The following is a 26,957-nucleotide window of genomic DNA, read 5'->3' on the forward strand; positions in this document are numbered from 1 at the left end:
GAAAAGGGTGGATTGCCATCTCCGGGTTGGGGAGGAGATCTTGCCCCAAGTGGAGGAGTTCAAGTACCTCGGAGTCTTGTTCACGAGTGAGGGAAGAGTGGATCGTGAGATCGACAGGCGGATCGGTGCGGCGTCTTCAGTAATGCGGACGCTGTATCGATCCGTTGTGGTGAAGAAGGAGCTGAGCCGGAAGGCAAAGCTCTCAATTTACCGGTCGATCTGCGTTCCCATCCTCACCTATGGTCATGAGCTTTGGGTTATGACCGAAAGGACAAGATCACGGGTACAAGCGGCCGAAATGAGTTTCCTCCGCCGGGTGGCGAGGCTCTCCCTTAGAGATAGGGTGAGAAGCTCTGCCATCCGGGGGGAGCTCAAAGTAAAGCCGCTGCTCCTCCACATCGAGAGGAGCCAGATGAGGTGGTTCGGGCATCTGGTCAGGATGCCACCCCAACGCCTCCCTAGGGAGGTGTTTAGGGCACGTCCGACCGGTAGGAGGCCGCGGGGAAGACCCAGGACACGTTGGGAAGACTATGTCTCCCGGCTGGCCTGGGAACGCCTCGGGGTCCCACAGGAAGAGCTGGACGAAGTGGCTGGGGAGAGGGAAGTCTGGGCTTCCCTGCTTAAGCTGCTGCCCCCGCGACCCGACCTCGGATAAGCGGAAGAAGATGGATGGATGGTTTGCAAAAAATATTTTTAACACAATTATGTGAAATTACATAATCTCCTAGACTGTATTTCACAGTGGTTGAAAAACACCCTGACTGTCATCTGTTGAGGTTGGCTTGTCCCGTGATGTGTTCAACGCAGCTTGAATTTTGCAGCTTCCCTTGGGTAACATTTTGAGGCAGAAACCCAAACTTCCAAATAAGAAGAATGTCAGCCTGATTCTGTCACGAAGGCGTGACTTTCTTTAAAATATCCTCTTTTGGCACACCCAAAAAAAACAAAAAACCCTAATCCAAGTCTTTCTGAAAAATGCACAAATGCTCTGCAGTGTGCAATCATGCCCACCCTCCAATTTCAGTTTTCAGCCGCCTCGCTGCCAACCGCCTGTAAAGTTCCCCAAAAAGAGGGTTTGCGGGGGCGGCTAGTTGCGTATTTTCAAAGCCAAACTGTTTGTGCCAATCGACGCCTGATAATGAATTTATATTTGCCACTCTGCCATTCAACGCCGCCAGAGGTGCCATTTATATTCATGCGTCGCAGCGGGGCCGTGCGCCGATCCGCAGGTCTTATTCAAATGTATTGTGAATGGCGCACAAACCTCTCAGAGCTGCTCGCTGTGAGGAAGATGGCCCCGCCGCGCTGGAGGAGAAAATTACCACAGCAAAACATAACCTGCAGCCAGAGAATTTCTTCCTAAAAAGTACTTTCCCCTTTGTACAATGGGAGCACGGTGGAACAGGGGTTAGTTCATGTGCCTCACAATACGAAGGTCCTGAGTTCAATCCCAGGCTTGGGATCTTTCTGTGTGGAGTTTGCATGTTCTCCCCGTGACTGCGTGGGTTCCCTCCGGGTACTCCGGCTTCCTCCCGCCTCCAAAGACATGCACCTGGGGATAGGTTGATTGGCAACACTAAATCGGCCCTAGTGTGTGAATGTGAGTGTGAATGTTGTCTGTCTATCTGTGTTGGCCCTGTGATGAGGTGGCGACTTGTCCAGGGTGTACCCCGCCTTCCGCCCGAATGCAGCTGAGATAGGCCCCTGCACCCCCACCCTGAAAGGGACAAGCGGTAGAAAATGGATGGATGGACGGATAATGGAAACTCTCAATTTGAAAGCCCCTAAGGACAGTACAGTCTGGTCATTGATTTTGTGTGTTTTGGCCTGTTTCTGACGGCAACATAATGGTAGCAAAGAGCAAAAGTGCGATGATGACCACAGAACATGAAATGGACTTTATTTCGATGTTACGCTGTGATGAAAGCAGATAAAAAGGTTTATAGCTACTTGGTCTAATATGGCTAAAGCAACATCAGGAGTAAAAGAAAAGGTTGAACGTAAAGTACACAAATGAGTTGTGTTCATGTGAAGAGACACAAAAAACTAAATAGTAGTTTTGCTTTGTACAACTTTATTATACCCTTCACTTGTGGGAAAGTTGATTTTTATGTATTTTAATTTTATTATACAGTTAACGTCTGTTCAAAATGTACAAACCCCGTTTCCATATGAGTTGGGAAATTGTGTTAGATGTAAATATAAACGGAATACAATGATTTGCAAATCCTTTTCAACCCATATTCAATTGAATGCACTACAAAGACAAGATATTTGATGTTCAAACTCATAAACTTTATTTTTTTTTTGCAAATAATAATTAGAATTTCATGGCTGCAACACGTGCCAAAGTAGTTGGGAAAGGGCATGTTCACCACTGTGTTACATGGCTTTTCCTTTTAACAACACTCAGTAAACGTAGGAGACACATTTTTTAAGCTTCTCAGGTGGAATTATTTCCCATTCTTGCTTGATGTACAGTTTAAGTTGTTCAACAGTCCGGGGGTCTCCATTGTGCTATTTTAGGCTTCATAATGCACCACACATTTTCAATGGGAGACAGATCTGGACTACAGGCAGGCCAGTCTAGTACCCGCACTCTTTTACTATGAAGCCACATTGATGTAACACATGGCTTGGCATTGTCTTGCTGAAATAAGCAGGGGCATCCATGTTAACGTTGCTTGGATGGCAACATATGTTGCTCCAAAACCTGTATGTACCTTTCAGCATTAATGCCGCCTTCACTGATGTGTAAGTTACCCATGTCTTGGGCACTAATACACCCCCATACCATCACAGATGCTGGCTTTTCAACTTTGCGCCTATAACAATCCGGATGGTTCTTTTCCTCTTTGGTCCGGAGGACACGACGTCCACAGTTTCCAAAAACAATTTGAAATGTGGACTCGTCAGACCACAGAACAATTTTCCATTTTGTATCAGTCCATCTTCGATGACCTCAGGCCCAGCGAAGCCGACAGCGTTTCTGGGTGTTGTTGATAAACGGTTTTTGCATTGCATAGGAGAGTTTTAACTTGCACTTACAGATGTAGCGACCAACTGTAGTTACTGACAGTGGGTTTCTGAAGTGTTCCTGAGCCCATGTGGTGATATCCTTTACACACTGATGTCGCTTGTTGATGCAGTACAGCCTGAGGGATCGAAGATCACAGGCTTAGCTGCTTACATGCAGTGATTTCTCCAGATTCTCTGAACCCTTTGATGATATGACGGATTGTAGATGGTGAAATCCCTAAATTCCTTGCAATAGCTGGTTGAGAAAGGTTTTTCTTAAACTGTTCAACAATTTGCTCACGCATTTGTTGACAAAGTGGTGACCCTCGCTCCATCCTTGTTTGTGAATGACTGAGCATTTCATGGAATCTACTTTTATACCCAATCATGGCACCCACCTGTTCTCAATTTGCCTGTTCACTTGTGGGATGTTCCAAATAAGTGTTTGATGAGCATTCCTCAACTTTATCAGTATTTATTGCCACCTTTCCCAACTTCTTTGTCACGTGTTGCTGGCATCAAATTCTAAAGTTAATGATTATTTACACAAAAAAAAAAAAGTTTATCAGTTTGAACATCAAATATGTTGTCTTTGTAGCATATTCAACTGAATATGGGTTGAAAATTATTCGCAAATCATTGTATTCCGTTTATATTTACATCTAACATGATTTCCCAACTCATATGGAAACGGGGTTTGTAAATACAGTTAATCAAAGTGAGTGATTTTGTCTAAGTTTTATTATACTCTTCCGCTTAAACGTGTATGGCAGTTAACGGAAGTGGATAATGAAAGTTGTATTTCTTGTAGTTTGATTTGCAATTGAATTGCATGTATTCAAGTATGGGTAGCTTTATTGTACTCTAAACTTCTGTTTACATCTGTTTGACCGTTAATGAAAGTAGTTTGATGTAAGTTATTGTTCCTATACTATGAGTTAAATTTTATTTAAAAAGTTAATTGCAGGTGATTAAAGTCTTAGTAGTTTTATTTATTTAAGTTTTATCAAACTTATCTAACTTCTATTAACGAAGTCAGCAGTTTTATTTATTATAGTTTTATCATACAATGAGTAACATTTTGTTTACAATTTAATTGCAGTTAATGAAAGTGTGAATAGTTGTATGTATTTTAGTTGTTTTATACTCTAAAATAACGTCTGCTTACATTTGTTTAACAGGTAATGAAAGTGTGAGTAGTTTTATAAGATTAGTTGAACTTTGTTAACAATTTATCTGCAGTTAATTCAAGTGGTTTGATTGATTTTAGTTTTGTTATGCTCTTAACTTCTACCTAAACTTGTAAAGTGTGCAATGAACGTTTTATTCATTGTAATTATATAATAAAATTAGTTGCATTTTGTTTACAAATTAATTGCAGTTAATTAAAGTGTGAATAATGTTATTTATTTTAGTTTTTCATGCTCTTAATGAACTTCTGCTGACACTTGCATGACAGTTAGTGAAATTGAGTAGATTTGATTTACTTTAGCTTTATTATTCCAATAACTCTTTTCTGCTTATATTTGTATGACCGTTAATGAAAGTGTATGTAGTTTTATTCATCTTAGTGTTGTCATACACTTAATTGACTTCTGTTTACACCTGTGCGACAGTTAATGCAAGTGTAAGTAGTCTATAAAAGTCTGATAAAAGTGTGATTGGTTGCATTTGTTTATACTCTAAGTTATTTTCTGCCTATTCACTTGTATGACAATAAATACAAGTGTGAGGAGCTTTATTTTTGTTTCATCATTTCACATAATTTATCATTTATAATTGAGTTGCAGTTAAAGTGAGATTGTTTTATGAGTTTTGATCGTACAATACTCTTGAATATAAGTGTGATGTTTTATTTATTAAAGTTTGTTTCAGTTAGTTTATCATGTGGCAGTTTTTGCACTTTTAAGACGGAATGTCGAAAATGTTACTTAATCAAAGTACAGTCAATAAATGGTTCATGATGGTCTCAGTTTGACTCTGGAATAGGGCTGGGCGATATTGTCTTTTTTTAATATCGCGATATTTTAAGGCCATATCGCGATACACGATATATATCTCGATATTTTGCCTTAGCCTTGAATGAACACTTGATGCATATAATCACAGCAGTATGATGATTCTATGTGTCTACATTAAAACATTCTTCTTCATACTGCATTAATATATGCTACTTTTAAAATTTCATGCAGAGAAGGAAATCGCAACTGAAAAAATCACTATTTTTTTCATATGGTGTTGATCTGGAAATGTTTGCCTCGGCATTTTGATGGTGTGGACGTGTGGCACCGAACGGAGATGTTGACGTGCGGAGTAAGCCCTTTTCATTGTCTAGCGGGTGACTTTTCAAATTATGCTACATATTAGCAGTGTAGCCGAGTGTCCTGGGTTCGCCTATACAGTGTACATATCTAATAAAATAATAAACCGGAGACATTAGAGCAGGTTCGGTAGCCACCGCTTCTTTAATGTCAACATCACACACCTCCTTCCACAACCACACACACCTTGCGTCACAGCCCTACGGCAACAACTCTGGAGGGACAAAACTCCTCCTCCTTACCGAACACACTCCGGTAACTTGGGACACCCTGAACTGTTTGTTACCACAGTAATGCTACTTTTTATAGCAACGCTTTTGCCCCACACTTGACAAATTACGGTTGTCTGTTCGACATATTCCCACTTGAAGCCAAACCACCGCCAGACGATGGACCCCCTGCTGTTTTTCTTGGGAATTAATTATTCCTCCATTTGTTACCAGATTCGCACCTTCTTTCGCTTGTATTACCGCTTGCATCACAGCTAACGTTAGCCATGCTGCTACCTCTCTGCTCGGGGAGGGCGCATACGTATGTGACGTATGACGTGACAGTATGTGACACGTGTAAGAAGGTGCGCTCGCTGTCTGTGAGAAGGAGAGACAGGAAAGAGCGAGTAGAGCATGTAGTTTAATGCCCGCAGCTAAAAGCAACTGCGTGAGAACGTATAATCGATATCACGATATAGTCATTTTCTATATCGCACAGAGACAACCCCGCGATATATCGCGTATATCGATATATCGCCCAGCCCTATTCTCTAACAGATATTCACATTTAAATTTATTTTTCAAGGTTACATTTTTTTTTTTGTTATAAATTTGAACAAATTGAAGGTTTGAGTTTATTTCGAACATGCATGCATACCAGTGACGTGCAGTCACTAGAGGCAGGTGAGGCCATCATGGAAAGAAAAAAAATGTAAAAAAAAAAAAAAATTAATTAAATTGTTATATGTATCCAGTGATTATACTATGAAGTTATTTTCCATTTAACTTCACCAGTTTTAGATTATTTGTATTCAAAATCGCTGAATTTTCACATTTGTCGTTCAAATACTGAGAAGAGACGGTGCGGTGAACAGCAGCCAGTTGAGGCACGTCACTCAGTGCCTCAACATGGACGGACTCGGCTAACTGCTGGCCTGCTGTGCAGTGAGACTGTATTGCTATATGAATTATATTATACATTTCCATAGTTTAGTTAGCTGAGGTATATAATGTACAGTGTATTTTGTCAACAACTGTATGTGTGTAACGTATTTCTTGTGCTGAGCGATCATAAAACGGCTGCAAAAGACGCACTGGCTGAGGCTCCAGTAGCCCCGCCTCCTGCACCCCCGCCGTAGAATTGTTATATCAACTAAAGCCCACACTTAAACTTTCCACGTGCAAGATTTAATCTATTTAAAAAAGTTATTTAATAAGAAGCCAAAAAGTGCAAAAACAATAATGTTCGTGTTGGAGGAGTTGTGAATGACTGCAGGGCCACAACATTAGGTACACCTGCAGACTGCAGGTGTACCTAATTCACAACTCCTCCAACACGAACATTATTGTTTTTGCACTTTTTGGCTTCTTATTAAATAACTTTTGTAACCTATTTTTATGGGCTTTCCTATTTGTGATGTTAAGTTCCTGTTATGCGCTGTTATACAGTATATGCCTTGAGCTCTTATTTTGAAGGCGCCAAGAGCGGAAGTGATGACATGTTGTAGTGGAGCGGAGGTTTTTGAAAGAAGGTAAATAAAGTGGTCCTCATGTAAACTGGAGCCTCCGTGTTTGTTATTTTGTAGTTTCATACAGTATAGGTGACATTTATAAACCCTCGGTTACACTTTTTTAAATAGATTCATTCTTGCACGTGGAAAGTTTAAGTGAGGGCTTTAGTTGTAGACTTCATTTATAAGTAAAGGTAAGACCATAATAACGTTTTTTTAAATTAAATGTGCTTTTTTGTGTGCTACAGTTTCTATGTGTAAAGTTAAAGTTAAGTTAAAGTACCAATGATTGTCACACACACACTAGGTGTGGTGAAATTTGTCCTCTGCATTTGACCCATCCCTTGATCACCCCCTGGGAGGTGAGGGGAGCAGTGGGCAGCAGCGGTGCCGCGCCCGGGAATAATTTTTGGTGATTTAACCCCAATTCCAACCCTTGATGCTGAGTGCCAAGCAGGGAAGAATGCTGGTATGAGCTTTTAAACATAACCCGTTAACTGCTGCCAATCAAATGGTGAATAAGATACTCTTTAGGGTTCATATGTTTGTAAATCTGACTGTGATGAAGTCAGTGCCTCACCAGCCATGAACCTCACCGCACGTCACTGATGCATACATACAACATGATACATCACCATTTCCAGTTACTCTATTCAACATGTTCGAAGGTGTCCTGGAGTTGCTACTTTTGTTTTACTGTTTTTTTAAACATGGACTCATGCGTAACGTACGCACAGATGTGCATTTGTTATACACTTTTGTGGAGATCCTATTACAGTGTTTGACCCTATGACCCTAACCTCCACCCTCGAAGCTATCGCCAAACTTAACCTTTGCCCTCCAGAGCTTTTCTGCTTACAAAAACAATCCCTGTTGTTCTTGAGTTAAAGATACTACAACGCGATACGACACTGAGAGCCCTTCAAAAGGTGAAACATATCAGCCTTAACCCCGGAAAAACGCTGCCAAGATTTTGTTAATAATCATAAGTGGTTTGACTCGATCCATCAGCCCCACTTTTGATCCCAGTGACCCCCTCTCATGATCGCCTTTGTTTAGTTTTGCTGAAAGGCCAGCTTCCCCTCTACAGCCTGTGACCAAAGAGCTGTTTTCCCTCCGACGTCGATTGATTAAAGAAACATTAATCACGTAGAGGGATTATCTCTTTGCCTGCAAAACGGCTTCTTTCGCCAGTAAACCAATTACACTTTTTATGGGATGAGAAGGTTAAATGGGCCGGCCGGGCAATCCATTTGGACTGCTGACACTTTAGGTCTGCAAGTGAAGGTTGAGGCAGGAAGAGGAGACCGGAGGTCACGTTATGTGATTCCGCGGGGGAGTTTGGATAGAGAAAACAGAGGCAAAAGCATAAAACTATATTATTGGCCACTAAAGTTAATCGGGGGAGGTTGATGTGGAAGGTAAGCTTGCATGATGCCCTCTCCTGTCATGCTGCTCTGAGCATCCAGCAGAAGAAAAAGGAGATTGGGCACTTTAATGTTGTCGTGACTTTAACAACTGATGCCTTGATCTCACAATTAATGAGCCTTTTGCAACACCAGATCTCAATTTTACATAACCCCCCGCCCCCACAATACAATATTTGGATGTTTAAAGGCCTACTGAAACCCACTACTACCGACCACGCAGTCTGATAGTTTATATATCAATGATGAAATCTTAACATTGCAACACATGCCAATACGGCCGGGTTAACTTATAAAGTGCAATTTTAAATTTCCTGCGAAACTTCCGGTTGAAAACGTCTAGGTATGATGACGTATGCGCGTGACGTCGATGGTTGAAACGGAAGTATTGGGACGCCATTGTATCCAATACAAAAAGCTCAGTTTTCATCGCAAAATTCCACAGTATTCTGGACATCTGTGTTGGTGAATCTTTTGCAATTTGTTTAATGAACAATGGAGACTGCAAAGAAGAAAGCTGTAGATGCGATCGGTGTATTAGCGTCTGGCTACAGCAACACAACCAGGAGGACTTTGACTTGGATAGCAGACGCGCTATCCGACGCTAGCCGCCGACCGCATCGATGATCGGGTGAAGTCCTTCGTCGCTCCGTCGATCGCTGGAATGCAGGTGAGCACTGGTGTTGATGAGCAGATGAGGGTTGGCGTAGGTGGAGAGCTAATGTTTTTATCATAGCTCTGTCGAGGTCCGTAGATTCAATGGTGTCGTTAGCAACAGCATTGTTAAGCTTCGCCAGGCTGGAAAGCATTAACCGTGTAGTTACAGGTCCATGGTTTAATAGTATTGTTGATTTTCTGTCTAGCCTTCCAGTCAGGGGTTTATTTCTTTTGTTTCTATCTGCAGTTAAGCCCGATGCTATCACGTTAGGCCACGCCCCCTCCAGCTCCATGCGGACCTGAGTGACGTGTTGACAGCCTGTTCACACGTCCGCTTTCCCACAATATAAACAGCTAATGATGGAGGGTGAGTTCTTGGTTTCTTATGTGGGTTTATTGTTAGGCAGTTTCATTACATGTCCTCCCAGCGCGGTAACAACACACAACAACAGCATTTCGTCTACCGTAAAGCAGTTCGTCTGCCGTAAACAGCAATGTTGTGACACTTTTAAACAGGACAATACTGCCATCTACTGTACATGCATATGTGACCCACCCATAATGTGTCACATTTTTGTGTTGATTTATTTATTTTATTTTGTGGTTTGAATTCGTTTTTGGAGCTGTCATTACACATTTATCAGTATTCACATTGGTCAGTAAGGGGCAGTAGGGTGTTTCTTCCCAATTGAATGCTATCACCTGCAGACCGGAAGTGTCTTGTCATTCTGATGAGCGCGACCAGTCTGTGAACAATTGAAACGTCCTGTGTGCTTTTTCCTCCTGTATAACAGGTTAGTTTTGGTGAATCAACTCACTGAATAATATCCATGTGATCTTTATAAGTTTAAGTACACATTCTGATGGTGGAGCCTAACTCTAAAGTGTTTGTGAGTTGTAGTTTGTATTTGTGAATGAATCCAGTGCACAGCTGCAGTAATCAATATAAAAAGGCGACGTGAGTACGCAATGTTTATATCGGAACTTCTGATCCTAATTCAGACTCCCAAATTAGAGCTCCCGTTTTCTTATTGATTTTATAATGTATATTTGTATAATGTGTGTGTTCTGAAATAGTGACAGAGAATAGAACAAGGATGGACAATTCAACCCTTAACTCAACAATGAGTAGATGAGTGTTATGTGTGTGTATATGTGTAAATAAATGAACACTGAAGTATTTCTTTTATTTATATATATATATATATATATATATATATATATATATATATATATATATATATATATATATATATATATATATATATATATATATATATATATAGCTAGAATTAACTGAAAGTCAAGTATTTCTTATATATATATATATATATATATATATATATATATATATATATATATTAACCACGCCCCCCACCCCCCGCCCCCACCTCCCGAAATCGGAGGTCTCAAGGTTGGCAAGTATGCATTAAACATATGTTTCTTATTGCAGTTAAGTCCTTAAATAAAATAGTGAACATACTAGACAACTTGTCTTTTAGTAACAAACAAAGACTCCTAATTTAGTCTGCTGACATATGCAGTAACATATTGTGTCATTTATCATTCTATTATTTTGTCAAAATTATGAGGGACAAACTGTAGAAAGGGATTATTAATCATTTACTGTTAATATCTGCTTACTTTCTCTTTTAACATGTTCTGTCTACACTTCTGTTAAAATGTAATAATCACTTATTCTTCTGTTGTTTGATACTTTACATTAGTTTTGGATGATACCACACATTTGGGTATCACACCGATACCAAGTAGTTGCAGGATCATACATTGGTTATATTCAAAGTCCTCGTGTCCAGGGACATATTTCCTGAGTTTATAAACATAATATACATTTTGAATGTTGTGATGCCAAAAAATATCAATGTAGTCATAGTAGTATCGACTACATACGTTTCTGTACTTGATATCATTAAAGTGGATATTAGGTGCAGATCCATCAATGGCGTTTGTTTACATTTTGATGCCGGTGAGCTACGGTGTGTAGTGAAGCATGTTTAGATATTCCTCGTCCTGCAGGGATGATACTTGTAAGAAACTTACTTTATTTGTCGCCCTGGAGGCGAGGATTAGTGATTTAGAAGTCTCTAAAACACTGCCGACGGCGGATTAACCATGTCTTAAAGCATCTCTTCCTAAAGGCGTTTCAGTGTTGTAGCTTCACCTTTATCGTTAGTTTTTAAGCCAAAATGCGTCCATTCTCCCTTTTCTGTCTGCAAACTGTGTCTGCTTGTAAGTACTCAGTGATTGTGTGCCGCCGAACATGCTCCTCTGCTCGTAAAACCAGCAATGTCACAAGGTGACTTTGACGCGGGCGCGGAGGGGTGCGGGACCGGTACGTTTCAGAGACGGTATCTTACCGAAAATTATTCATTAGTATCGCGGTACTATACTAATACCGGTATACCGTACAACCCTAGTTTAATCTTAATCAAAGCTTGACTATACTGTATGTAACAGTTGCAAGCTGGTGCGTAAACCTCACTCCTCGATGCTTTCAGACCTGAGCTTGACAGCACTTTGACGACCGAGAGCTTTTTGCACATTAGCAAGCGCCAGTTCGAGCCCCGGATGACCACGGTTACATATCGAATGGCACTTTATTGTCTTTGCACTTAAAAAGTACAACATAGACAAGATACCTAACATTCGAACTGGAAAACTTTATTTTTTGCAAATATTAGCTCATTTGGAATTCAATGCCTGCAACATGTTTCAAAAAAGCTGGCACAAGGGGCAAAAAAGACTGAGAAAGTTGAGGAATGCTCACTAATTTGGAATATCCCACAGGTGAACAGGCTAATTGGGAACAGGTGGGTTCCATGATTGGGTATAAAAGCAGCTTCCATGAAATGCTCAGTCATTGACAAACAAGGATGGGGCGAGGGTCACCACTTTGTGAACAAATCCATGAGCAAATTGTCGAACAGTTTAAGAACAACATTTCTCGACGAGCTATTGCAAGGAATTTAGGGATTTCACCATCTACGGTCCGTAATGTCATCAAAAGGTTCAGAGAATCTGGATAAATCACTCCACGTAAGCGCTGATATTACCGACCTTCGATTCCTCAGGTGGTACTGCATCAAAAACCGACATCAGTGTGTAAGTTAAAATTCCACTATGCAAAGTGAAAGCCATTCATCAACAACACCCAGAAACGCCTCCGGCTTTGCTGGGCCCTGAGTTCATCTTAGATGGACTGATGCAAAGTGTAAAAGTGTTTGTGGTCTGACGAGTCCACATTTCAAATTGTTTTTGGAAACTGTGGACGTGGTGTCCTCCGGAACAAAGAGGAATTGTTACAGGCGCAAAGTTCAAAAGCCAGCACCTGTGATGGTATCGGGGTGTATTAGTGCTCAAGGCATGGGTAACTTACACATCTTTGAAGGCACCATTAATGCTGAAAGGTACATACAGGTTTTGTATTAATATATGTTGCCATCCAAGCAACGTTATCATGGACGCCCCTGCTTATTTCAGCAAGACAATGCTTCATAGACATATCGAATGAAACTTTGTCATTGCACTTAAAAAGTACAACAAAGTTACATTTTCAGTACAAACCCGTTCGAGACGGTACATACATCATACAGGGTAGACAGAAAAGGAACAGTCAGTACGTGTCCATGCACGAAACTAGTCCGATTTCTCAAATAGTTTGGCTCTTAACAAGCCTCCTACAACCCATGAAAACACCTTAATCTGATCGTGTTCGGTTTTTGAAAAGTCGCACTAACACACCTGGATTATGCGATTAGAAACCAGATCTCTTGAGGGGGTGTGCGCGCGCCGAAGACAAAGCCTTGGTATCGCGCATACGCCAGTCTCAACGCGCCTGATACAACCCAGAAGCAGATGTAATGTTTGTAGGTGTACTTTGTTGCTGGTTCAATATTGAGACAGTTAGATGGATTTGGATGCTTTAATCATCGACATGGCTTGCATGCATCTGTCTCATACATCAGGCGTAAGTAACTGTTCTAACATTGTCCACTAGTGCGTGTTGACGTCACCACGCAGCCAGCGTATATCTAAATATCACAGCAGATACCATTCAATAAAAACATAGCAACAGTTATCATTAGGAGGATACTTTTTATTTGCTTCACAAATTAAGAGAACAGAACATTCTGAAGTGCATCGGTGGGAGAAGAAAGGAAACTGAGATTTATTTAGGAATGTAGCTAAGGAAATGTATGATACCGGCTTCATTTGGACTCCCGAACGAAATACGAATGAGATAAAAGATAGAGAAGCAGGTATATTAATGGTGAATAATAAAGCGTACACAAACCTCTTCACGCTGCATTTGTGCACTCCAAACAGATCAACTTTCCATCCAACTGGCAAGATAGTCCAGAACAATAGCAACATCCTGGATATCAGTCGGGGCACAAACGATATTTTCCTTTGGATTTCAAACTCCTTCCATCAATCCACAGAGCCTCATGAATGAACTTTGACACATTTAAAAAGTTTTGTTTCCATTATTTTCGGCCGAAAATTCCTTCGACAAAACTCTTCCGTCAGTCTTTCTTTGCATTGGACCTGCATCCGCCCCGATACATCCTTGGTAGTAACGTCATGTTCGTAGCACAATATCAGATCATTTCTAGGCTGTTTTTTGCGGTCTGCAGACCTGCATACCTGAGGAAATGGCGTCTCAAACTCAGCATGGATAAGACAACATCTTCAATGTTCCACCTCAACAACATGGAATCAGCCTGTGAGTTGAACATCATGGTGGATAATGCCCGGTTACAGTCCCAGCCCGTTCCCACGTACCTCGGTGTGAAGCTTGACAGAACACTGACATTCAAACAACACCTGCACTGTGCAAAGGCAAAGACAAGTGCCCGTGCCGCCCTGATACGGCGGCTAGTCGGCACCACATGGGGAGCAACGACGAAGACACTGCACATGTCCACGCTGGCCCTGGTGTTCTCAGCCGCCGAGTACTGTGCCCCAGTTTGGTGCCGTAGCCCCCATGTAAAGAAGTTGGATGTCGCCCTCAACAGCGTCCTGTGGACCGTCTCCGGGTCCCTGCGAGGGACCCCAGTAAATCAACTGCCCATCCTCGCTGGCATCGCCCCGGCAAACATCAGACGAGAAGCAGCCACACTGGCCCTCTCCCGAAAGGCACAGACCAACGAATCCCACCTCCTCCACAAGATCGTCACAGAAACACCACGACGCGTGCGTCTAAAGCAGGGGTCGGCAACCTTTATCAGTCAAAGAGCCATTTTGACCAGTTTCACAAATTATAGAAAAATATGGGAGCCTCAAAAAATTTATGAAATTTTAAATAAAATAACACTGTATACAACATTTTTTTTTGCTTTGTGCTATGTATAAATCAGGGGTTTCAAACACGCTGCCCACACCTTTATATGGGATTTGAAAGCTGGTGCGGCACGCGGGTTTTAACTGAATGGCGCTTGTCAGCGTCATGCGTGCCGTGTTGGTACAGCTTATAGCATCCACCATAAACAAAGTGCCTGATCAGTCTCACCTTGTATGTGGCTTTTGCTTGCTCACGTAGGTGACAGCAATGCATACTTGGTCAATAACCACACAGGTTACACTGACGGTATAAATTTTTTTTTAACACTCTTATTAATAATGCGCCACACTGTGAAACCACACCAAACAAGAATGACAAACACATTTCGGGAGAACATCTGCACCTTAACACAACATAAACACAACAGGACAAATACCCAGAATCCCATGCAGCCCTAACTCTTCCGGGTAACATTATACATCCCCGCTACCAAACCCCGCCCACCTCAACCGACGCACAGAGAGAGAGAGGGGGGGGGGGGGTTGATGTGTGAGGGAGCAGGGTTGGGGTGGGGGCGGGGTTTGGTGGTAGCAGGGGTGTATAATATAGCCCGGAAGAGTCAGGGCTGCATGGGATTCTGGGTGTTTGTTCTGTTGTGTTTATGTTGTGTTAAGGTGCAGATGTTCTCCCGAAATGTGTTTGTCATTCTGGTTTGGTTTTGGTTCAAAGTGTGGCGCATTATTAGTAAGACTGTTCAAGTTGTTTTATATGGTCACCGTCAGTGTAACCTGTGTGGCTGTTGACCAAGTATGCCTTGCTGTCACGTACGTGTGGAAGCAGAAAATGTATATTGTATATAGTGTTGGGCTAGCACGCTGTTAATATAAATTGTAGAAGGCGCCAAATGTTGTACCATCATGATACGCCCTTATTATAGCTGTAAGGGTGAAAATCGGTGTATATTAATCCCGGGGGAGTTTTCTGCGAGAGAAACTGAAATCCGGAAGTCTCACTGGAAAATCGGGGGGTTCAGCAAGTAAGCTGCTGAGCCGCATCAGAGTGATCAAAGAGCCGCATGCGGCTCCGGAGCCGCGGGTTGCTGACCCCTGGTCTAAAGTCAAGGCGCCCCTTTGCCATGCAAGCCCACGAACTGCTCAGCACAACATCAGCTGATACTTCCAAGGCCACCTGGGTCAAGACGAGATGGAGAGAACAGTGGAAGTTAGCAGAACTATCTAGGCTGCACCACTGCCTCGACGACCCCACAGACGTCTCCGGCCAGGAACTGCCCCGGAAGCAGTGGACAACCCTCAACCGCTTGAGGACCGGCGTCGGACGCTACGGAGCAGCGATGAAGAGGTGGGGAATTGCGGAAGGTGCATCCTGCGAGTGTGGGGACCCAGTCCAGACAGTAGAGCATATAGTAACTAGTTGCCCCAAACACCGGCCACCGAATGGCGAACAAGGTCTGATTGACCTGGACGATGACACGTTGACCTGGCTCGCCTCAACAGAGCTGAAAATCTAAAGACACACGACAGAAGAAGAAGATAATTTCTAGATCCTGTCTGCTATTTAACATCCGCTTAGCCATTAGAGACATAATATTTTAAATCTGTGCCAATATTGCAGCGGACATCAGTTAAAACAAGTTGTAAGGATCTGAAATCCTAGTGTGACGTTATAGGTGAACCGGAACAGGAAATACCAAGAGTAAAAACACTAGTTTCATAAAATATGACGTGATGTAACTGAACTTTGCTATTTTTACCATCTTATATTTCACAAAAAGCCTTTATAATGTACTTCTAAAGATCTGTAAATAACTCACATGAATACATGATGAGGCAGCTTTCAGGACATGTTACTTGACTTCACACACCAAAAGTATGTCTTCTGGTTGAATACACTTCTACGAACTTAGGTCTTGGTTTACTAAGATCCAAATACCACGCGCTACACAGAGTAAGCAAATAATAAAATAGCGTATACTATTAGTGGGCGTGTTGCGTGTGATCTACTAACAATATGCGTGCGATTGAAAAGTGGTGCAGACCGCCTTATTTAAACGAGGATTTTGCATGAACACAGTGCTTTTACCACAGAAACGATCATTGTCTGCACATTCATGTCATCATGTGTGCGATGTGTTGAACCAGCAGGACACATCTATAATCGGTAACACCTTTTCTGAACCGCAATCCAGACAACAGAAACATGCACACTGGCACTTTCTGACACTTTCACATTCAATTTGCGAGACTGACCAGTGCATTCTTGCCTCTGGAATGACGAAAACGCAACAAAAAATGCAACAAAAGACATATTTTCACATAGGAGGTATATTATAGTAATATATTTCCTAAAAAAAATAAAATAAAAGAACAACATTAAAAAGAATGCCAGCAATTGATATTGTTTTAATCAGCCGCGCAAGTCATTCAGCAGCAATAAAATTATAAAATTAAATTGCTGAATAGACGATATGTCTATTATTATTCCTGACCGTCCATGAAATTGTTGACACACAAACGTAGGACGGAGGATTCTCGTCTGTCTGTGCAGCGCGAGCACAGATCCTGCAGCCGTGTGTGGAACTGTCAGTTTGCACGTCATACTGACATCTTCCAAAAAAAAAAGGCCAACTTGCGCTTGCAAAACAGTGTTGAGTGTTGATATACCAAAGACTATAAAAATGGGACCCATTACCTCCCTGCTTGGCACTCAGCATCAAGGGTTGGAATTGGGGGTTAAATCACCAAAAATGATTCCCGGGCGGAGCACCGCTGCTGCCCACTGCTGCCCACTGCTCCCCTCCCCTCCCAGGGGGTGAACAAGGGGATGGATCAAATGCAGAGGACAAATTTCGCCACACCTAGTGTGTGTGTGTGACAATCATTGGTACTTTAACTTAACTTATTTAACTTAAATCACATTGCGCGTGCTAAATAATTATATTTGCATCTACCTTCCCAGTATTGTGGGCATTTTTGTTGATGATCCGCATATATTTCGCATATTATTGAAGGCAGACGCTCAGCTTTGCGAGTGCCATCAGCATTGCACGTGTTTTAGTACACGCAAACCTTTAGCAAATCAGTTCCTTAGTTTTCACAAAAAGCTTTAAAAATATGCTTTTAAAATGATCAGAAAGGCAATTCTTTCAACGCATTTTCACTTACATATTTGTGATTTTTGGATGCTTCTTGGTGCCATTTGGTCTGTGTGGCGTTCACATTTGAGCTCAAGTTAACCGACCGGAGTTCACTTGCAAGCGGACTAAGACTCTCTCTGTTTAGGATAACCGTGTTAATACTTGACCAAAACAAACTGTACGAGCAGAGAAAGTTGTTAGGGTACAGCAGGGTAAGAAGACGGCACGGAAACAAGGACGTCGTTTAGCTCTACTTGTTATATACAAGGAAGTAGAGTGTGCAACTAAACCAAAGAAATATTGTGTGAGACTATGTGTAGTGTCTAACGGAGTATTACCGGGAGTTGTTGAAGGTGCGTGTTGAGTGAGAGGCGGAAGTCCAGATAGGGCAAGGCAGGCTCGGAAGTCCAGAGACAGGCGGAAGGTCAAGCGCTGGAGCAAGGCGTCGTGGTCAGAGGGCAGGCGTGAGGTCGAGATCCAGAGAGGCAGCGGAGAGTCCAGAGGGGATCCGGGAAGACGAGACACACAGCTCGACAACGGGGAGAGAAGACGGGAAGCTGGATGACGACACAACATGGGACACAATGAGCACGACAGGGGAAGAACACAGAGAGCGAGAAAGTGAGAATAGAGCTGGACACGAGTGGGCTTACTGTACGGAACAGGTAGCTACGTTCTGGCCCGGAACCCAGGTTTGCTCTGGCTTAAGAAGCTCAGCGTTTCTTCAGCTAAAGGTGTGAAGTGAAGTGAAGTGAGTTATATTTATATAGCGCTTTTTCTCTAGTGACTCAAAGCGCTTTACATAGTGAAACCCAATATCTAAGTTACATTTAAACCAGTGTGGGTGGCACTGGGAGCAGGTGGGTAAAGTGTCTTGCCCAAGGACACAACAGCAGTGACTAGGATGGCGGAAGCTGGGATCGAACCTGGAACCCTCAAGTTGCTGGCACGGCCACTCTACCAACCGAGCTATACCGCCAGTATATATATGTATATGTATGTATAATATAGGTGTGCAGATTGCTGATTGATTGCACCGGTGCAGCTGCTGCCAGAGTGGTGCTCAGCGCAGCGCACAGATGAATGCGCATTAGAATGTGCCCGGGCCGTGACAAAAGTAGCCTAAAATCATTTATATTTATATCATATTAGATTCTGTGGATGTTATATTTGTTCAGATTAGTGCGTAGTGTTTAGGGTTTTCGAAAAAACAATATCCTAAATCTACCTCAAAACTTCCATTCTAGCTACAAACTATCATATTTGAGTAGTTTCCCGTGATAATCTTGTGCCTCAAAGGTTGTCATCTTGTTTGAGAAGAGACTTTTGTGATCGCCTTTCTATGAGCTGAGCTCTCTGCTTGATGCTGTCTTTGCTCAAAGAAGAAAAACTAGGTCTCCTTCTATGGCGTTCAACATTCTGCTCCTTTTTTTTTATTGACAGACGCTGGTTTTTATGAAATATGCACTATGCAGCCAGAGGGCCTCTTGGTTTATTTCACATGCACTTTTAAGCCAAGTGTCTGAATAAACCTGAGGAACACAAAGAATTCCGTATGTCGAGTATCAGTCTCTCCTTTCTGAGCTGCCACCTTATCGTGGTAGAGGAGTTTGTGTGTCCCGATGATCCTAGGAGCACCAGCTCAAACCCCCCCTCCCCAGGGTTCACATCCGAAGAGTGAGCTTCTGTAGCCAAAGATCGGACCGCCAAGGCTTACACTGCACCTCTATGCCCCCAGGGTCTCCCAGGTGAGGGACCAGACAAAGAGCAGCTCAAGGACCTTTATGAAGAAGAAAAAACAAGGACTCAGATTTCTCTTGACCGGACGCGGGTCACCCGGGAACGCCCTCAATAGTGAGCGCCTGGTGGCCGGGCCTGCCCCCAAGGGGCCTGGCTGAGCACAGCCCAAAGAGGCAACGTGGGTTCCCCCTCCAATGGGCTCACCACTCATAGGAGGGGGCATAGAGGTGCAGTGTAAGCCTTGGCGGTCCGATCCTTGGCTACAGAAGCTCACTCTTCGGATGTGAACCCTGGGGAGGGGGGGTTTGAGCTGGTGCACGAAGTGGAGAAGTTTCGACTAAATATAGACGCACAGCAAGGACTCTGGAACCAGTTCTCTCGAGAGGATCTGGACTCTCTTCCACATTGGCGTTGCATGCAGTGAGAGGTGAAGGGCTGGGGTGGCAATTCTTGTTGCCCCCCCGCCTCAAAGCCTGTACGTTGGAGTTTAACCCAGTTGACGAGAGGGTAGCTTTTCTCCGCCTTCGGGTGGGAGCACGGGTCCTGACTGTTGTTTGTGCTTATACACCAAACAGCAGCTCAGAGTACTCACCCTTTTTTGGATTCCCTCGAGGAAACTGGCTGTGATTTTTTGCAAAAAGTGAATAGAAAACATGAAACAAATATGCTCAGAACTGCAAATAAACGTTATTCTGTCGTTTATTTTTGTTTGTTTCAATGCCACCTGTGTTTTGGATTGGGAAGGAGCACAAAGCAAATCTCTTCACTACATTTGTTACTAGTTGTGTTTTTAACGAGTATCTTGAGGTGGCTGATGACTTGCTCAGTCTAGTAACAAAGTCATGACGCACAAATCCGTCAGTCTATCCCAGGCCAGCTGTGGCTACTAATGTAGCTTACCACCGCCAGGTGTGAATGAATGATGGGTTCTCTCTTCTCTGTGAAGCTAATCCATTATTATTATTATTATTATTAAATCTATGGTAAACACTAGTGTATAGTGCTGTCCTAGAGGAAAATTGCAAACAGCTAAAATGATGTACAAAGCAAACTATAACCTGCTACCCAAGAATGTACAACAATTATTCTCAACTAAAGAGGAGAAATATAACCTTAGAGGGAAAACTAATTTAAAACATTTGTATGCTCGTACAACACTAAAAACCTTCAACATATCAGTATGTGTGTCATGACTTGGTCCTGGGTGTTTGCTTTTCCGGGATGCAATGGAAAATTGGCTCGGGCGAGACGGGAATGTAAGTACATTTTTATTTAAACACTATAACTACAAAAAAAAGGAAGTAAACAAAAGGCGCGCACAATGGCGGAGAACAAACTATGAAACCAAAAAGACTATAAACATGGAACAAAAACTTACTTTGGCATGGGACATGAAGCAGGATCTAAGAGGATGAAGAGTGTGTAGAGCATAATTGTGGGATGTCGTCAGACCGACAAACTGAAAACAATGAACTTAAATACTATAGACATGATTAACGAAAACAGGTGCGTGACTCAAAACGTGAAACAGGTGCGTGACGTGACAGGTGAAAACTAATGGTTGCTATGGTGACAAAACAAAAGTGCACAAAAAGTCCAAAAACAAAACCGAACATGACTAAAACAAAAACATGATCACACAGACATGGCAATGTGGAATTAAACTATGTAAAGGATTAAGTAAAGAAGTTCAACAATGTACTGATATGATCCAGTTTAAGAGGTTATTCAAATTAATAGTGCTCACAAAGTACAAAGAAGAATTACAAGAAATACCTTCAACCTTATTGAAAATGGGATATTCTTCATCTCAGTATGTTTATCATGACTGACTTAATTATATATTACAAAAACTGCTGTATTGACCATTCACTGATGTCATTGTGTTACAAAAAAGAAGTCAGTAAATGAACGTATGTATTTATAAACTCTCTGAAGTGGGAAAGGGGTAGGATTAAATAAGCTGAGCTTCTTCCTACTCCTTTTCGGACATGATGTAAAGAGAAATGATATGAAATTGTGCGATTTATTATGCTGTAAATGTGTTCATTTTCGAAATAAACTAAAAAAAGAAAGAAAGAAAGAAAGATGAGCTAAGTTAGCCAAAATGGTGGTAATATCATCTTCTTCTTCTTCTTCTTCTCTCCTTTTCAACTGAGTTGCAACCATTCCAATTTGTCCTTCCGTTTCTGCTACGTAGCCAAGATGGCCATGATTGACGGTGGCGAGGCTCCATCGCAACATGTACAGTGCACCCGGAAAGTATTCAGTGCTTTTTCTACATTTTGTTATGTTACAGTCCCATTCTAAAGTGGAATACATTATATTTTGTCCTCAAAATTCTACACACAATAGCCCATAATGACAATGTGAAAGAGGTATTTCTTTAGAGAAAGATCAGGGGAAGGGTACAGACAAATATCTTCTGCCTTGAAGGTACCAAAGGGCAAAGAGGCCTCAGTCATTCGTTATATGGAAGACATTTGCAACCACCAGGAATCTTCCTAGTGCTGGACGGCCGTCTAAACTGAGCGATCGGGGGTGAAGGGCCCTAGTCAGGGAGGTGATCAAGAATGCGATGGTCACTCTGTCAGAGCTACAGCATTCCTCTGTGGAAAGAGGAGAACCTTCCAGAAGGACAACCATCTCTGCAGCAATCCACCAATCAGGCCTGTAGGGTACAATGGCCAGACGGTTTTCACATTGTCATTACGGGGTATTGTGTGTGTAGAATCTTGAGAACATTTTGGAGATGTCCGATATTATCGGCCGATAAATGCGTTAAAATGTAATGTCGGAAATTATCGGTATCGTTTTTTTTATTATCAGTATCGTTTTTATTTTTTATTTTTTATTTTTAGTTTTTTTCCCCAATTAACACTCATTCACACAAAAGGGTTGTTTCTTTCTGTTATTAATATTTCTGATTCCTACATTATATATCAATATATATCAATACAGTCTGCAAGGGATACAGTCCGTAAGCACACATGATTGTGCGTGCTGCTGGTCCACTAATAGTACTAACCTTTAACAGTTAATTTTCCTAATTTTCATTAATTACTAGTTTCTATGTAATTGTTTTTATATTGTTTTACTTTCTTTTTTATTCAAGAAAATGTTTTTAATTTATTTATCTTATTTTATTTTATTAATTTTTTTTAAAAGTACCTTATCTTCACCATACCTGGTTGTCCAAATTAGGCATAATAATGTGTTAATTCCACGACTGTATATATCGGCTGGTATCGGTATCGGTAATTAAAGAGTTGGACAATATCGGAATATCGGATATCGGCAAAAAGCCATCATCGGACATCCCTAGCTGCAACATGACTAAATGTGGAAAAAGTAAAGCGCTGTCAATACTTTCTGGATGCAATGTAACTTCCAGTCAGCATTCCATTTGTTATCATAGAAAAAAAGCATGAAAAGCCAAAGAAAAAGTACCCCTAGAGTTAACTGTGTTGCCGCTTCCACACACTGACCCCACAAGACCTGACAACCACTAAAGCTAGATTTTGCTCTCGGCTTTTGAAGGTTTATTTACAAATGTTTTCTGATGTTTGCTTTGCTGAAGTCTAAAGAACACAATTATTGTGTGACAGTCTCCTCTGACACGTGCCACTTTGAACTGTCGGGATTTGGTGATTTTGAGGCTTCTGTTTACCTCAAATGTTGGTTGAGCTTAGAGATAACCCTGCACGTGGGGCAGAGTCCAGACTTGAATACGTTACAACGCGAATATCATCATAAATCTGCTGGAAGACACATATTGACAAACTGTGCAATAGACTGCAACAGAGGCTATATTTTTTGCGAAGATTAAGATTGTACAGCGTAAGCAGCCACATCATGATGATTTTCTACCGTGCCATTGTAGAGAGCATCATTAGATACGGGATCACCTGATGGTTTGGCAACCTAACCGTTAAGCTAAAAAGCAAACTGGCCGGCATGCATAAAACGACAATGAAAATCGTAGGGAGGAAAGAATATGAGCCTATACAGAGCATCTAGGAACAGGCAGTTAGGAAAAAAGCTAAGAAAATTATTTCCAACTCACAACACCCACTCTTCCCTGAATATGGAACCCTGCCATCAGGGAGAAGACTCCGGGTCCCACTATGCAAATCTAACCACCTTAAATTATCATTTGTCCCAGCCTCCATTAAGCTGACCAACAATGTGCAATAGAATGTTAATACGTAGGTTAGCACTTTTTTAGCACATAGCACTTTAGCACATAGCACTTTAGAACTAAGCACTTTAGCACACAGCACTTTATCCATGAGCTCTAGTGCAATGCACACTGGTACTTTATCTTTATCTCCATACTGTAGATTTTATGCCTACATCAAAGTGCCACCTATGTCTATCAAGCTCCATGTTCTGATGTTTAAATGTTAGTTGTCTGGTTGTGGTTGTGTCTGTGCTTGTGTTTTTGTTCTGCTGTTTTTGTGTATGTTAAGAAAGCAATGATGCACTGTGCCCAAGACAAATTTCCCCGCGGGGACAATAAAGTTGAACCTTGAACCTTGAACCTTGAACAACATGCTTGCAAACATCAATGAGGTTTACAACAAACACCTTCTCCGCCAATCCCAAAGAGCATACGCAGGTGCTCATACACAAATAACTCGTTCTTCCAGACACTCCGATCTGCTCAACAGTGTTGAATTGTTCTTGAGACTCAGTTTCACCCCCTCCAAACCTCCTTCAAACCCCCCTCCCCAGACCCCAAAGCAGTTATAAAACACTCACTTGCCTCTGTCAGCAGTCACAGCTGGACGCCTACCGTACAGATTTGACTTCTTTCAAGAGCCAGTTTAAAGTTTGCTTTAAAAAGCCAGCATGCTTAGTAGGAATCTTGATTGGCATGAGGAGCCTGTTAGGATGTTGCTACAGGTGGAAGTGGGTGGGAGATTATTGCGTAATACCCATGTTGATGACATTTTGTGACGCTACAGCTACGCTGAATGTTGATCGTTTCTCCACACAGACCTTTTGTCACGTGTGTACAGGAGAATAAGACGGCACAGACAGCAGGGACGTTGTTTAGCTCTATATTAATTTATATACCGTATTTCCTTGAATTGCCGCCGGGTATATGGTATGCGCATGCCTCGATTTACCGCAGGGTCAAACTCGTTTCGAAAAATAATTAGCGAATGCCTAGAATTACCGCCGGGTAAGTCACGTACCTACTACGTTTTTAGCGTTACGCGGCAGTTCGCGGTATTGCAAATGTTCGTTCAACGTATTTGTTGCACTGGTATACAGTACAAAACGAGTGACACGTCACCAGTGACATAACATATGTCCCGAGTCCTGTGTGCAACATCACAGCATAATATATCACAATTGATTATACCGGTATACATTGTACCGCTGTGCATACTTGCCAACCTTGAGACCTCCGATTTTGGGAGGTGGGGGGTGGTTAAGATGGTGGGGCGGGGCGTGGTTAAGAAGGGAGGAGTATATTGACAACCAGAAATCACCATGTCAAGTATTTTATATATATATATATATATATATATATATATATATATATATATATATATATATATATATATATATATATATACATCCTGAAAATATGCAAACAAAACTGTGTTTAGATAATTGATACTTCAAACTTGCATAAATAAATATTAAGGAATATAACATAACTTGGCTTCTGAGCGCTTCAAAATGTAATGAATAAAATGCTAAAGTTGTTGATAAACAAGCAATTATTTTAATAATTAAATATGGTCATTTTAAATTAATTATGATAATTTAAAATTAATTATTTCAAATGTGTTTATTTTAATGCATAATTATATGGCTTGGTGTAATAAGGAGTCAGAAAAAATACAAATAAAAATACAATTAATTTTGATGTTTTTAGCAAAATATAGTAAAAATGTTTTTTTTTATTTTTTTTAATTAATACATATATTTATTTTTAGGTAAGATAAACATAATAATACAATTTATGTCTAGTCTGGATGATTTAGTTCTTGTCACCCTGTTGTCCTCCCGTCGTGAAAAAAGGCTGTCCTCACTCAGGTCCGCATGGAGCTGGAGGGGGCGTGGCCTCCAGCCCCGGCTGAAAATCGGGAGATTTTCAGGAGAATATTTGTCCCGGGAGGTTTTCGGGAGAGGCGCTGAATTTCGGGAGTCTCCCGGAAAATTTGGGAGGGTTGGCAAGTATGCCGCTGTGTTATAACGCAGGCACTTGGGAGCCATTCAACAATTACGTATGCAAAGGGGGGTGGGGTTGGGGGTCAAAATCCTGGGGGGGAAATGGGCACAATTAAGTACCATCATTTCTATAGTAAATTTTGCATACGGGGGTTGGGGTCAAAATCCTGGAGAAAAATGCGTACGTAATTGTTGAATGACCCCTTGTAAAAATAAAGAGTGTCACGTTATAATTGCCTTTTCAGACCCAAACAAAAAGAACTCCCGGGATGATTCATTGTGCTTTAAATTTTATTGCGGCATTAAGCGATGTCATGATTATCCTTACATCACACTCAAATTTATAAGCGCATGCCTAAATTTACCGCATGCCTTTGGTAAGCGCCGGAGTGAGAAGAGGTTTTTAAATTAATTACCGCCGGTGCGCTAATTCAAAGAAATACGGTATATACACAATATATATAAATACGAAATGAAATGTGTAAATAATCCAACGTGTGTGGCGCTCTTTGCCGCAGCTGTGTTACCCTGTGTTCACATGGCTAAAGATTGTACTCGTGTGAAAGATTCCTTCAATAGGGATGCACGCTCAGGGAGACACATACCTGCCAACTACTCCGGTTTTCCCGTAATTAGTACGGTTTTCATCAAGCTATTCCGGGTTACGGTTGCAGTGATAAAAAATACGGTTTTTCATTAATTAAAAAACTTTTTTTTTTTTAAATGCGCGAGGCTATTTATAGCACCGCTGCCAAGCACGAGGCCATTGTTTCCAAACGAGCGAACGATCATGGAATCAGCCGGAGAAAAATCGCAAACGAGTCTTAAACAGAAAAGAAAACTGCAGTCATTCCGTGAAGAATATTCAAAAGCCTATCCGGGAATAATTATCCGTTCCAAAAAGGGTGAAAACTACGCGAATTGCACCTTGTGCAGACAAGATTTTTCGATCGGACACGGAGGAATTAGCGATGTAAAAGACCACGTTGGGACAAAAAAACACAAGTCTAATGCCGTTGCTAGCGATACAAGTGGAAAACTTTCAACGTTTTTCGGATTTTAGCCACAAAAAGGTAATGACACCAATGTTATCTATTGGAATTGTTTAGTACTGTTATACTGTTAAAAGTGTTTGTACTATTTATGCTTTCAAGTCCAAGTTGAAGAAATCTTGTTAAATGTTGACAGCATAACTACCAAAATACAGAAGTATGTCCTTAATATTTTTGCAGTGCTATTTCTGTTGAAAAGTTAAAATGATTACATTAGAGATGTGATGTGCCACTTTTCAAGTGTCTGATGGCTTAAATTAATTTTCATTAATTTTTCATATTTTGAATTCTTTTGAAAGGCTTACAAAAAAACTACATTTGAATTGTAATTCCATGCTATTGACAGGACTATTAATTTTAATGAAGTTAGC

Source organism: Nerophis lumbriciformis, linkage group LG17, assembly GCF_033978685.3.
Source record: "Nerophis lumbriciformis linkage group LG17, RoL_Nlum_v2.1, whole genome shotgun sequence".
NCBI lineage: Eukaryota > Metazoa > Chordata > Actinopteri > Syngnathiformes > Syngnathidae > Nerophis > Nerophis lumbriciformis.